At 41.3% G+C, this 15,111-nt stretch overlaps 1 pseudogene; it reads right to left on the reverse strand.

Moving 5' to 3' along the window:
- Positions 1–14,451: 14,451 nt before the first annotated feature.
- Positions 14,452–15,111, reverse strand: part of LOC103251229 — a 1,322-nt pseudogene continuing 662 nt past the window's right edge.

Raw genomic sequence — 15,111 nt, forward strand, 5'->3', positions numbered from 1 at the left:
GCCAGGAGCAGCCACTGCACTCCAGTCTGGGTGACAGAGCGAGACTCCAACTCAAAAAAAGAAAAAACCAAAAGAAACTAGAGAAAGGGAAATCAGCTGAATACTCGTAGAAAGAGTATTAAGTAGTATTTAGAGTTGTAAGTATTAACTACCTTCAAAAATTGTACATATACATTTATAGTAGAAACATACAATTATAAAGAAGTTCAACCACTATTTATTAAAAAAAGATGGCATCTATTAACTTTTCTTCCTTAGGGGGCTACATTTGTTCATTTCTAGCAGTAAAATCAACTTCCAATGACATGATTGAATTGTTCCTAAATAAAATTTTTAAGTGTTTACTAAACTAATATCTCAATTTTGTTTTTCTTTTTTCTTTCTGTTTGTATGGTAGGCAGAGGGCCTGAGTCTCATCAATAGGTTAAAACTTACCTTCACTTTTGGGCCATCTAAGCTCTTCCCAAACTCCAGACTCCTATCTCCAGCAGTGTACTTGACATCTGCATTTTGGGGATGCAATAGCATCTCAAACCTATCTTATTAAAATCTAAACTCTTTATTTCTTCACCTCTTGGGCTGCCCCTGTGCCGTTTTCTACTTCATTAAATGGAAATTCCATCCCTCCACTTCCTGAGGCCTCAGCATAGTAAGTCAAAGGGCTATCCTCGGTCCTTCATTCTATCTCACACCTTCTATCAGATCCGCCAACGGTCTCTGTTGCCTTCAACACACTCACCATGCCTGACACTTGTACTCTCTATATGTTCCATGCTGAATGAGCTGCTGTCCACACAGCCCTGGCTCCCATGTTGACTCCTTGCTTCAACTCCTTGCTTCAGTTCTTGTTTCTGCACAGCAAACCATCATGGGAGTACTTGGCTCACATTCCAGCTTTTTGTACTGCTATTCTTCAGAGCCTTAATTATATGCACACTTGTGTGAGCCTTTCACACTTATTACACAATTCTTACGACAAAAATAACAATGAAGACTTACATTGTCACTCAAAAAGAAGTAAAACATAGTTATACTTTCTTACCAAACTCTTTCCAATCACCTTCTTTTCCTAACTCAAAGGGAATCATCTTCCTAAATTTACTGTTTATTAATTTCATATATCTTTATATTATGTTTGTGTCCCTGAGCACTGTATGATATTGTCTTGCATGCTTTTAAACTTAAAGAATTCAAACCTTTACACTTATAAAAGATACAATGAATTCATTCATTTGCAATGTTATTTTAAACAAACTATGCCTTACATGTTCAAGGAATTCAAAGAAAAAATGGAGGATTTCAGCAGAAGCTTGACACTGTAAGAGAGAACTAAATGGAAAATTTGGGCCTGAAAAATAACACCATAAACCAAGAAGACAATATGTGAATTTAACAGTAATTTAGACACAGCAGAAGAAAGAATCATTGAATTGAAGACATGTCAGAAACATATCCAGACTGAAGCACAGAGAGTTGAAATAATTGAAAATACAAGAACGACCAAAAGAGATTTATGGGAAAGGTGAAAAGGTTTAGAAAGTAAGTAATTAAGGTTCCAGTCAAAAATGAGAAAGTAAGGCAGAAACAATATGAAAAGAGAGGACAGCTAAGCATATCCAAAACTTTACAAAGGCATTGAACTACAAATTTAAGAGTTACTATCAATTCCAAGCAGAATAAGCATGAAGAAAACACACATAAATGCACATCATTGTAAAGTTTTAAATGCTTACTAAACTAATATCTCAATTTTGTTTTTCTAAATACCACAAAGAAAAATCTAAAAAGTAACCAAGAAGTTGGTTAATGGGTACAATATACACTTAGAAGAAATTAGGCCAGGTATTCAATAGATAATTGGGAGGACATTTCAAAATAACTATAAGATAATTATTTAAATATTCCTAGTGTAGGGGCCAAAGTTCTTGACTCCCTGAAAGTTTGTTGAAAAATCGGCTCAATCTGGGAGGCCGAAGCGAGAGGATTGCCTTAGCTCAGGGGTTCGAGACCAGCCTGGGCAAGTTGGTTGGACCTCGTCTCTACAATAAATCATAAATTAAGCATGCGCCTGTGGTTCCAGCTACTCGGAAGTCTAAGGTGGAAGGATCACCTGAACCCAGCTGGTCGAGGCTGCAGTGACCAGATGCATGCCCTTGCACTCCAGCCTGGGCGATGGAGTAAGACTCCAACTCAAAAAAAAGTCAACTTGATTTTTAATTGGGATTCATAAGGCAAATAACATGCAAATTTATTTAACATACATACATGGGGCCTTTGGAATGAAGACTCAAAAATACAGGGGGATTTGACTACTTTTTTTTTTTTTTTTTTTGAGTTGGAGTCTTTTGATGAAGTCTCGCCAAGTTGCCCCAGGTGGGTCTCGAACCCGTGGGCTCAGGCAATCCACTCACCTCAGCCTCCCAAAGGCGCGGGATTACAGGCTGAGCCACCAAGCCTGGCCAAATTTGACCACTTTTATGCTTAGGTTCAACAAACTATAGAAAGCTGTGGCAAAATATGATTGGACAAAAAGGGTATGACCTAATGCTAACAGACTAGGGAAATTCAGCAAGGCATGTCTATATTCTTCTTGGAATTTTGATTGGGTTGTCATTTTATTATTGAGTTCTAACAATTCTCATTTATATTTCTCCAGAATAGGGGTCTTAAGACTTACAGTTAAACAAGAAAGGTCAGAGAATTTATTTATGACCAGTTTTTACATAGAAAGGTGGAGGAAAAGCTAGAGTAATAATTTTAGGTTTTGTGGCTGGCTTTGAGGAAAAGGGATTCTGGTTTCTATGACCTGCCTTGGGGAAGAGAGATTCTAATTTCTATGTCCAGCATCAGGGAAGAATGGAACTAAGAGGAGACCAAGAGAAGGGAAGAAAAAAAATTTGTTTCTGTGTTCTTCATTTTGGGATATTTATATTCTGAGTTCCAACCTTGGCAAAAGATAGTTAAGGTGATGGATATCCTAATTACCTTGACTTGATTATATGAACGTATCAAATATTACATGTACCCTAAAATTTATACATCTATTGCATATCAATTTTCTTAAAAGTAGATGAGAACTGTTAGAACTCAATACTAAAATGACAACCCAATCAAAAAATGGACAAAAGATTTCATTTATTTCACCAATAAAAACATATGGATGCCAAATAAGGACAGGAAAAGATGTTCAGTATTTTAAATAACTAAGGAAAGCAAACAGAAACCGAAAATGAGATATTGCTACACAATCTCTAGCTAAAATTAAAACAGTTGTCCCTAACCAAGTGTTAGTGAGGATGCAGAGCACATGGGACTCTACACTGCTGCTGGGAATGTAAAATTGAATAGTCACTTTGGAAAACATTGTGGCATTTTAACTTCTAGCCCACAGATTTTATTCCTCGATGTTTGTCTAGGAGAAACAACAATATGCATCCACACAAAGTCTAGTATCATGTTCATGGTAGCTTTATTCGTGACAGCCCCAAACTTGAAGCAATCCTAAATGTTTATCATCTGAAATACTCAGCAAAGACTATTGAAATGAACTATTGATACATCAGCAACATGGATGTATCTCAAAAGCATTTTGCTTAGCGTCAGAAGTCAGACACAAAAGACTAAATACTATATGAATCCATTTACATAAAATTCCTCAAAAGGCAAATTATAACAATGGAAAGCAGATCAATATCTGTCAGGTGCCAAGGATTGAGGGAAGAGACTTGACTGCCAAGATTGACAAGGGAACACCTTATCATGATGTTAGATTTAATAAATTTACAACAAAGACATAAAACTTATGCCTATCAATAGAACTGTTAATCAGTATTTATCAAGCTAAGTTATATTAGGTAAAAATAGAAATAGACAAAAGTAGAAATATAAAAAAACAGATTAAACCCCTTCTCTCAGTGTACTGCCGATCAAGTAGACAAAAACAAATAAACTATGTATGCCATATAAAAATAAAATGGATCCACTTGATTTGAGACTGTATTCTGAAATTAGACTGCCTGTTCATATCAAGTATCCTTTCACAAAAATTGACTATAATGCCACAACAATGTGATTTAAACTTTTCATGAAAATTATAGGCTAAAAAATACTCTACAAACGACCTGCAGAGCTACTGAAGTTATGCTCTTGGATAGTACCATGCTAATTGTCACCTTTCTCACAGGCAAGCGATCCTGATGTATACAGAAGCATGGATTCTGAAAGAATGTTCAATTCGTTTGAACACAAATCAATTCTTGAACAGTACATTTTTATCATATAGATTTCACAATTTGGGGGGAGAATTAAATGATATAATGAACGTGAAAACTCTTGCAACCTCCCAAGTGATCAGAAGCAGAACTAGAGTTGGAATACAGGAATAACTGGTCTTGTCACTCTCTGCAGGTGTTGCATCTTTGACAAATTGCAGGTTTGTGGCAACTGTGCATTGAGCAAGTCTATCTGGATAATTTATCCAACAGGATGTGCTCACGTCATGTCTCTGTGTCATATTTTGGTAATTTTCAATATTCTAAACTTTATTATTATATCTTTTGTGGTGCTCTGTGTTCACTGACCTTTGATGTTACTACTGTAGTTGTTCTAGGGAGCCATGTGCCGTGCCCATATAAGATGGCAAGCTTAATAAATGGTGTGTGTGTTCTGAGTGTTCCACCAACTGGCTGTTCCTCCTTCTTTCTCCCTCTCTTCAAGCCTCCTTATTCCCTGAGGCACAACAATATCGAAATTAGGCCAAACCATTCAATAACCCCTAGTGTTTGATTGAAAGAAAGAGTTGCACTTCTCTCACTTTAAATCAAAAACTAGAAACGATTAACCTTAGTGAGGAAGGCATGTGGAGAGCCAAGACAGGTCAAAAGCTGGACCTCTTGTGCCAAACAGCCAACTTGTGAAAGCAAAAGAAATGTTATTGAAGTGCTACTCCAGTAAACACATGAACAATAAAAAAGCAAGACAGCCTTATTATTCATAAGGAGAAAATCTTAGTAGTCTAGATAGTAAACTTAACCAGTCACAACATTTGCTTAAGCCAGAGCCTAATACAGAGCAAGGTCCTAACTCTTTAAACCTGCAGAGTGAGAGAGGTAAGGAAGCTTCAGGAAAGTTTGACGCTAGCAGAGGTTGGCTCGTAATGTCCAAGGAAAGAAGCCGTCTTCATTGCACAAAAGTTCAAGCACCAAGTGCCGATGTAGAAACTGCATCAATTTATCCAGAAAAACCTAGCTAAGATCATTGATGTGGGTAGCTACATTCACAACCGATTTTCAGTGTAGATGAAATATCCTTCTCTTGAAAGGTGTCATCTAAGACTTTCACAGCTACAGAGGAAAAGTCCATGGTTGACGTCAAAGCTTCAAAGGACGCTCTTGTTAGGGGCTAATGCAGCTGATGACCTTAAGTCAAATCCAGTGCTCATCTGTCATTTTGAAAATCCTAGAACCCACTTAAATATACCCTGTGCTCTCTAAGTGGAACAACAAAGCCTGGAAGACAGCACGTCTGTCTATAGAACGGTTTACTAAATATTAAGTCTGCTTTTGAGACCTGCTGCTCAGGAAAAAAGAAAAAATCTTTTCCAAATATTGCTAATGGAAAATGCACCTGCTCACCCAAGAGCTGTGATGGAGATGTACAAAGAGACTGGTGCTGTTCTTATGGCTGCTAACACAGCACTCACTCTGCAGCCCATGGACCAAGGAAAAATCCTGATTTTCAAGAAATACATTTTATCTGTTCTAGACAATTATTCCTCTGATGGAGTTGGGCCCAGTAAATTGAAAACCTTCTGGAAAAAAATTACCATTCCAGATGACATTCAAAGCATTTATGATTCATAGGATGAGGTCAAAATATCATAGCGAACAGAAGTTTGAAAAAAGTTGATTCCAGCCTTCACGGATGACTTTAAGGAGTTCAGGACTTCAGCGGAGGAAGTAACGTTAGATATGATGGAAATAGCAAGAGAATAGAATTAGAACTGTTAGGAGCCTAAAGATGTGCCTGAATTGTTATCACATGATAAAACTAGGTTAGATGAGGGGTTGCTTCTTATGGATGAGCAAAGAAATTGATTTCTTGAGATGGAATTGAAGGAATCCAATATCTCACCTCAAAATGCACTTCTTTGACATATTTCAAGATGGCTATTTAGAAGGACTGGAATATAAGACTGGCTGAAAGACTAGCTTTTGTGGGAAAGATTTGCATCTATAAAGAATATCTGCATTGATGCAGCCAATTTGTCTGAGGGCCTCCCTTGTCTACATCTAGGAAAGATTACCTGAGTCTGAGACTTCAAAGGTCTGAAGAAAACCTGCATCTATGTCTGAGGGTTGCCACCTGTGAGATGTCATCTACCCAACCAAACAATTCTTGCTAGCCAGGCCTCCACTTCTTCCCCTCCCATAACTTGCTTTGCCATGATTCAAGCCCCCATTCTTTTTGTGACCTCAATATGATTATAAGCTTCAGTGTGCCCATTGAGGGTTTAGGGTAATTACTCTGTGGTTCTTCCCTGTGAACATTAATAAATTTGTATGCAATTTCTCCTATTAATCTGCCCCTTGTCTGTTGATTTTTCACTGAACCTTCAGAAGGCACAGAGGAAATTTTCCTTTGGCCGCTACAAAATCTACTGGTAAAGATGCTATGAACATTGTTTGAATTACAAAAAAGGATTTAGATTATTTTATAAACTTAGGTGATAAAACAGCAGCAGGGTTTGACAGGATTGACTACAATTTGAAAGAGGTTTACTGTGGATAAAATGTTATCAAAAAGCATAATGCTACAGAAAAAATTTTCATGAAAGAAAGACTCGATGCAAGAAACTTCATTGTCCTATTTTCTGAAATTGTCACAGCCACTCCAACCTTCAGCAGCCCCCACCCTGATCAGTCTGCAGTCATCAACGTCAAGGCAAGACCCTCCACCATCAAAAAGATTATGACTTGCCGAAAGCTCAGATGAGCTGTTAAATGACGAATTTAAGACTGTAAAACTAAATAATTCAAACATAAAGCTATTGGAACTTTATTCTGACCCTTGAGAGAAATGTGGCTGTACAGCCTAAGTCACACAACATGTAGCTGCAACATCTGCCTTTTTAAAAAAATCTGTAAATAATTAGGAAAACCAAGCAGTCCAGAGATTTGACTTTGCCCTTCCTTCAGAGACTCACCCTTCCTCATGGAGTTATAATCTTGAAATTCAGCAACCTGTAACCAATCAAATTGCTGTAATGTATGCCCTGGTCTTGTATGAAGTGTTGCAATCCCACTGGAACTTTTTTGTCTCAGCTTATACAAGTGAAACCTTAACTTCTCCCCTTTGGAGTGCTGACCCAATTCATCTGAAGTCTGTGTTTTCTGGGTGGTTGTCCTCAAGCTTCACATTCAAATAAGCTCTTATGCTTTGTTCTAAATCTCATTATTTAAGGTTGACAAGACAAATGGCATTAAATAGAGTTTAAATGAGCAAAGAATGAGTTTAAATAGAGTTTAAGTAGAGTTTAAATAGAGTTTAAATGAGCAAAGAATGGTTTGCCAATGGGGCTGTCCTCAGAAGCAGATAGGTTCAGAACAACTCTGGCACTGCCACTTGGTCGTCTCACAGTTATGGACAGAACAAGGAAAGTGATGTGCAGGAGGCAGGAGGCAGGAGGCAAGGTACAGAAACAGCTGGATTGGTTACATCTCAACATGTTCTTTATTTGAACACAGTTGAAACAGTTGGCTGCCTATTATTTGCCGAAATTCAGTGATTCATACAAGAGTAGGTTACAGTTTGTTTATACGTCTGGTTAGGTTACAATTCACTATGTAAAAAGAAACTTCTAGGCAGAACGTAAAACATGAGATCATTCTAAGGATACTCATTTTGTCAGTAAGCATTCTTGAGTGCCTTTTTTGTTTAGGGCCTGGAGCCCTGGGGATGCTTAATAAGACTGTCCTGATGGGGAAGAACAATAAATCCCTGAAAGATAAATATGAGCAGCTACGTTAGCTTTGGACACTGATACAAACTGTAAAGGAAATAACATTGAATTATGTATAGACACAGGAGGGCACCTTCAGTTGGGGTGGTTGGAGAGGTTACTTTGGGGTGGAGATACTGAAGTGAAAAATACACAATGAAAGAATGAATTCAAGAGTTTTTTTACAACAATGTATTGTACTCCTGAAATTGCTAAGTTTTTAAAGATGTTTTAAGATTTTGAGTTCTCACCACAAAAAATGGTAAGCATGTCAGGTAATACATCTGTTAATTAGCTTGATCTAACTGTTCAACAATGTATTCAAATTTCAAAATATGTTTTACATGATAAATATATACAATTTAAATTTGTCAATGAAAGTCATGAATTTCTAAAAGAAAAAGAAAAAAGGAATGAAGGCAGAATTGGAAATATTCCCACCTTTCTAAGCAAAAGAAACAGTGAGTTTCAAATCCCTGAGAAGAAATGAAGATAGAAAGATGGCATCGTGCACCTGCACCATAGGGTGACTGCAGAAAGCCCAGTTGGCCACAAGGAGTTCCAATTCTGTTGGCAATGCATTCCCACTGCAATGGAAGCCAGTGTTCTTTTAGGTAGGTGTAAAATGATCCAATTTAATCTTCATAAAGAATACTTTGACGACTACACAGAGAAGAGCTGCAGAAGGGCGAAGGCAGGAGAACTGATGTGACGGGCACAGCAGAATATTACAGCCAGAGTTCAGAGGCTCCAGATCAGCGGTGGCAGGCGGAAACAGAGAAATCAGGAGACTGCCTGTCAGACAGCCTGGCCTGGGTAGAGTGTCACCTTTGGAGCATTGCCGATGCCTGGCAAGGAGCAGACAAGGGTGGAGAGAGAGAACTTGGTCGTTCTTTCAGCATGTTACATTTAGGTTGCCCATTAGACGTACAGATAGAATCACAGGACAGGAGTCTATAGAGGTGGAAAGATTTGAAGCAAAAGGTAAAGCCTTGGAATTACTGCTGTGTGAGTTGTGGTTAAACACATGAAAGAGACAGGAGAGGATCTGACATGAGGGAGAGGTGTCTGCACAGCGTGCTCCTGAGAAGAGTCTGCCTTAAAAGGGTGCAGGAAGACAGAGGAAGAGCCAGAGGGAGGATTTTTTTATGCCAGTGGCAATGATCCAAGGGAGAGGAAGTGTTTTCTAACTTAAGAAAAAGATATTAAGTGTAGGCTCTAACATTGTTAAGAGGACGGAGGACAGACTATTGACAGAGGGCAGAACAGATGGTAGAAATCACTGTCATTTCGTGAATTAGGCAGTAAGGTCTTTAGATGAGCCTGAATGGTGGGTGCTGGGAGCAGACACTGTACAGTGGCTTGCGAGGTAGTTCAGGGTCTCAGACTCTTCTGTGCTTACATTCATATTATTTCCTCAGGAGAAATTGTAGTAGGAGAATTGGCAGGTAGAGCCATGCAATTTTTAAAGTTTTTGATATAATCTCAAGAAAGCTTGCTTTGTTTTATGTTCAATAACTGGAAAAAATGTATAAACTTTCAAAATTCCTTTATTAGCCGGGTGTGGTAGCACGCGCCTGTAGTTCCAGCTACTTGGAAGGCTGAGGAGGAAGCCCAGCAAGGCGAGGCTGAGGTGACCGGGGAGTGTGCCACTGCACTCCCGTCTGGGCAACAGAGTGAGACTCCAACTCAAAAAAAAAAAAAAAAGAAAAGAAAAAAGAAAATTCCTTTAGAAATTTGTATTGATTACCTATTTTAGTGCCATCTATAATAATATCTATCAGTATGTAACGATAAATCATAAAAATAACCTAAGCTACTATGGAAACTGCTGGCTTTAGATCAGACGATCTGGAAATAAGCCCTGCTTCTGCCAAGCACTAGCTGGGTAATTTCAACCAAGTTAACATCTCTGGGTCCACCTTCCTCAATTTAGAAATGAGGGCACTAGGAGTGGCCTAAGGGCATTGCCGTGGTGCTTAAGTATGATCAGATATGTGCAACATTTGGCACAGTAAAGTTTATTAAAATGATGAAGAGTAATTGGTAATTTTTAAATATGCTATGATATACTACAGAATCTTAGAAATCAGACTTCAAAGTTATGTCGTGTGATTTTATTATTAAAAATTATGTATGACAGGAAGAATAGAAAGCATATACTTAAGCGGTGAACAGGGTTAGAACTGGGTGATGTGGGCGGTATAAACCATAGCTGAATATTTATTAACAAAAAGGTATTTAAATAACAGAAATCTGCTTGACAAGCCACCCACGAGCAAACGTGGAGTCAGGTTTCCTGTTCATGTTCCTATGAAGGAAGGAGGACAACGAGTTGCTGGTCATCCCAGTGCCTGAGGGGCTGACAGCGTGAGGCAGGGTTCCCCTCATTGCTGTATGTGTATGGAGGTGGGAAGAGAGAGAGAGATCCCAGGCTGGGAAGGGCCCAGCAGGAGCTCTGATCCCGCACCAACAGCCCTGCTGGATTTCTTTAGCATATCTGCAGGCTTCCAGGCCCTTGTTGCTCTGGAGGAGGGATGCCTCCTCCTCCCGAGTCTGGGGCTGCCTCTCTTCACAAGGCATCTGACTCCATACAGGAAGGAGGGGGCAGCAGAGGCCCACTGGCTGGCTGGGAGTGCAGAGCTGCCTCCAGAGTGCTCTCTCCTATCACCCGGGATGTCATCAATTATCACAAGTCTCACTCCCTGCATTCCTCTTGCCCAGTGGGCATGTGTACAGGGAGCCAGCCCTGCCTTGGAAACCTGTCTAAACAAAGCAGCCTTCTAGCTCAAAATGTAATCACCTGCTGGTGGTCCCTGCTCTGTGGGCCGTCACTACCATCTCGTGAAAATTGGGGAGGATGGATGAAGATGAAGCCGCCCTTGAAGGGCCGAGCTCTGTGTTGGGGTTCATTGGTTCTCTCAGGACAGAAGGCCCAGCTACCTGAAAATGCTTTGAGGTTTGCCCTTCGAAAGAGCCAGTACAAAATCTGGATATTCAGAAATGCATGTTAGTGAACTAAAAACATGATCTAAGCCAAATAGAAGCCATTGTGAGATTCTTCTTTGTCCCTTTGCCCTCAAGTCTAATACCAGGGTGAGTGTATAGTGAGAAATAAGGGGCACAGCCCTGAGCATGAGGAAGTTGCTGTTTCCACCCCAGCGTTGGCCCTGGCTGGCCTTTCCTTGCGCCTTTGCTACTTCTGACCAGCCCTGTGACACTGTCTTGCTGCACCGTATGCAGGGACACTGGTGAAAAGAACACTTGTGAAATGATGGAGTATCGTGTTTAATAATTCTGCCACTACAAGTAGCAGCAAGTAACTGCTAGACATGAACATATTGGACTAAACATATCAGAACTTCTTCTTAAATACCAGGAAGCAGGAAGATGGGAAGTCCAGAGCTGAGAGGCTGAGCACTGACAGACCAGAACACCTGGGTATATTTCCTCTTTCTGTGCCACTATCCTGGAATTGACATTTGGGAGTTTGTCCTCATCCATCCATCCATCAATCCATCCATCCATTCACCTAACCCTCGACAAATATTCAATAATTAGTATCACTTAGTCAGTTAGTGTCAAACACTGGTTTTGGTACATGGAATACATAAGTGGATAAAGGAGACAAAGACATTTCTTCATGGAGCGTAATTCTTCTAGGGAAAGACCCACAATAAGCGAACATAGAAGTTTGATTATGGAATATCAAATCGTGTCATGTGCTATGAAGAAACATAAACTGGAGAAGAAGAATGACGTGGGAAGGGAGGGTTTGCTATCTGGAGCAAGACCATCAGGGAACATCTCAAGCAGCAGGAGCCCTGCGTTAAACCCTGAGGAGAAGAATGGGGAGCAGGGCAGGAGAGGAGAGAGGCAGCCGGGCATGCCATGGAGGGCATTAGGGGCCACTGGAGGGTCTTCAGTCTTACTGTGAATGCGACACAGCCATTGAAGTTTGGAGCAGAGAAGTCAGTCATGTCTTCTGATTCATCTTTTAGGAGCATTGTCCTGGCTACAGTGTTGAAAAATAGATATCTAAGAAGGAAGGATGTGGAAAGTGAGAACTGATTGGATTCTGAGGCACTTTCCCATTTTCTCTCTTTTATTCCGTTCTAACACTGATTAAACATAGATTACACTATCTCACTTTGACCAACATATTTTTTACACTTTTATACTTTCTGTCTCTTTTGACTATATTTTAGATAATTTATTTAGATATGTCTTCTAGTTTTCTGATTCATGTTCAAGTGTATCTAATCTGCTTTTTAATACATCCATTGGGTTTTCAATTTCAATTATTACATTTTTTATTTATAAAAGTTCTAGTTTTTTTCAAATATACTCACTTCCTTTATTGTTTCTTGTTCTTGTTAATATTTTCTTTTTCTTTTCTTTTTTTTTTTTTTTGAGTTGGAGTCTCTCTCTGTTGCCCAGACTGGAGTGCAGTGGCCGCTCCCGGCCACTGCAGCCTCGACCTGCTGGGCTCCGGCGATCCTTCCACCTCAGCCTTCCACGTAGCTGGAACTACAGATGTGTGCTACCACGCCTGGCTGATTTTTTATTTATTGTAGAGATGAGGCCTCGCCAAGTTGCCCAGGCGGGTCTCAAACCCGCGGGCTCAGGCAATCCACTTACCTCAGCCTCCCAAAGGCGCGGGATTACAGGCTGAGCCACTGAGCCCAGCTTTGTTAATATTTTCATATTTCTCTTTTATTTCTGTAACCATATCAGGCATAATGGTTTTATATTTCACATCTGAAATAAGCCCAATCCTGTGTCCTTGTGAGTCTGAGTCTTGTTGTCTGTGCCTTTGATGTTTCTCACTCGTGGTATCTCGCTTCTTTGTCATTTTTTATAGTAAGCTAATCAATTTCCTGGGTCCTATAATCATGGCTTGGCTTAATATCACAGATCTATGGAGGAAACTTGTTTCTCAGTTGCCTGGGGGCTTAAGCAACTCAAAACTGCCCACTGTCGGGACGCCCCTATTGAGGGATTTTAAACCACAAGTCTCTGTGTAGGTATGAGCTACACCATCACCAAATAGGATCATCTCCTGTTTTCCCTTGCGTGTGTAGAGCCCATTTCTCACTTGTTGTTACATGGAGGGCATGGCCTTTGGGGTCCCGGAATATTTGGAGGTGCCTGATTCGTCTTCTCACCTTGCACAGACTTTGGCTTTCTCTCCTGGATTTTGTGTCCAGCAAGTCTACACAGTAGAGTCCAATCTGTATTCAATCTGTTTTAGGCATTATCTGCCTTCCAAGAATCTTGCTTTTACTTTGCTTTTGCTCTGCATTTCTTTCTTCTTCTTCTTTTTTTTTTTTTTTTTTGAGTTGGAGTCTCACTCTGTCACCCAGACTGGAGTGCAGTGGCCGCTCCCGGCTACCACAGCCTCGACCTGCTGGGCTCCAGCGATCCTTCCGCCTCAGCCTTCCGAGTAGCCGGAACTACAGGCATGTGCTACCACGCCCGGCTGATTTTTTGATTTATTGTAGAGATGAGGTCTTGCTGCCCAGGCGGGTCTCGAACCCGCAGGCTCAGGCAATCCACTTACCTCAGCCTCCCAAAGGCATGGGATTACAGGCTGAGCCACCGAGCCCAGCATTCTTTTTTTCTTTTGACAGACACCAGTGAACATGTTTATTTACTGGTAAAGGCCCAGGTCTCTTAAATCCATTGATTCCAAGCCCCTGTGGGTGGGTAACAAGGAGAAGGAGCAGTCTTCTTCTTAGAGACTGACTGACCCATTCCAGGTTGTCAACCCCGAGAAGCCCACTCCACAAGTGCAGGGCTGGCCCCTTTTGTATGTGACACCAAGCTCCTCCAGTAGTCCAAACTGAGCATGGATGACTGTGTCAGATATCACACACACACATATCTCCTCTTTACAAAATATGCAGAATCTTAAGATATGCAGAAGGATGCCAGTTTAATACCTGCAGGGTAACAGAAATGACAGGACACAGATGCTACAGGAAAATGGGGGTGGATGGGTGGGACACTGGAGAGCATCACAGCAAAGTGAATGATTCCTCAGGTGACCCAAGGAGGTCACAGACACCTGACCCACGCCACCCAGAACTGCATACTGAGTAAAGCAGCAACTCCGGAAGGCAAGCAGGTGGCAGCCCTGCTGAGCTGAGAACAGGGGCAGAGCCTGAAGCTTCGTCATGGAGCACCAAGGACACCTGGGCTCAGAAGTGTGATGGCCAGTGTGTGGACTTCAGGAGAAGGGCTTCTCACGTTCCTTCTCTCAACACAAAGTGCAGAAACCAGGCCCCGTTACACCTCAGTCTTGCTCCACAGCAGTACTGCACACCACCGCGCCCCAACTGACTGCCCTCTGTCTACAGAGCACCCATTCTGCAAATGGATTCTTAGCAGTATGCAGACCCAGAGGTGGGAGCACAGTGACGGGATCTGAGAGACAAGAGAGGCTCCTCCTAGGCAATGTGGAGCTCGCTGGTGCTCAGCAGCACCTTCTCCCCAGGCCTGAGGGCTGACATCCCAAGGTAGGGCAGCTGGCACCGCCCAGGTAGTGGTTTCCAGGGCCAGCGTGGGTAAGAGGTCTTCTGCTCTTTTGACTTCTCGTTTTCCAAGTCTGCTGCGAGGTCACAGGTGCAGTTTTTACAGACCTTCCTCCTTTACCTTTCCCCACATGAAGGAGATTCGAGGTAAACTGGATCTGGCTTCTTCAAATCTTCTGGATCCAGCAGCTCATCTGAGTCAATGCTGTCATTCTCCACATCGTGGGCCGAGAGGGTCCACAGCTTGGCAACAGTAGGGTCCACAGCAGGCTTCTCTGAAGGAAGACAAAGGCTTCACTTGGTGATGGAAAGCTTAAGCTGACTAGAAGAACCCACTTCAAAGTTTGGTTTTTTGCCTCTGATCTGAACAGACAGCAGGCTGTCACTTTTATAACCCAGGTGTGCTTGGAGAGACTGCACCTCTTTAGGACTTAGAGATACCCGCTACAGCTCTTTTACTTCCACAAGACCAGAAAGAGTCAGGGCTGAGCACGGTTTAAATGCTATCTTCAGTCGGGCTTGGTGGCTCAGCCTGTAATTCTGTGCTTTTGGGAGGCTGAGGTGAGTGGATTGCCT

Source organism: Carlito syrichta, unplaced genomic scaffold (assembly GCF_000164805.1).
Source record: "Carlito syrichta isolate Samal-C Ts95f unplaced genomic scaffold, Tarsius_syrichta-2.0.1 Scaffold137413, whole genome shotgun sequence".
In the NCBI taxonomy this organism is placed as follows: domain Eukaryota; kingdom Metazoa; phylum Chordata; class Mammalia; order Primates; family Tarsiidae; genus Carlito; species Carlito syrichta.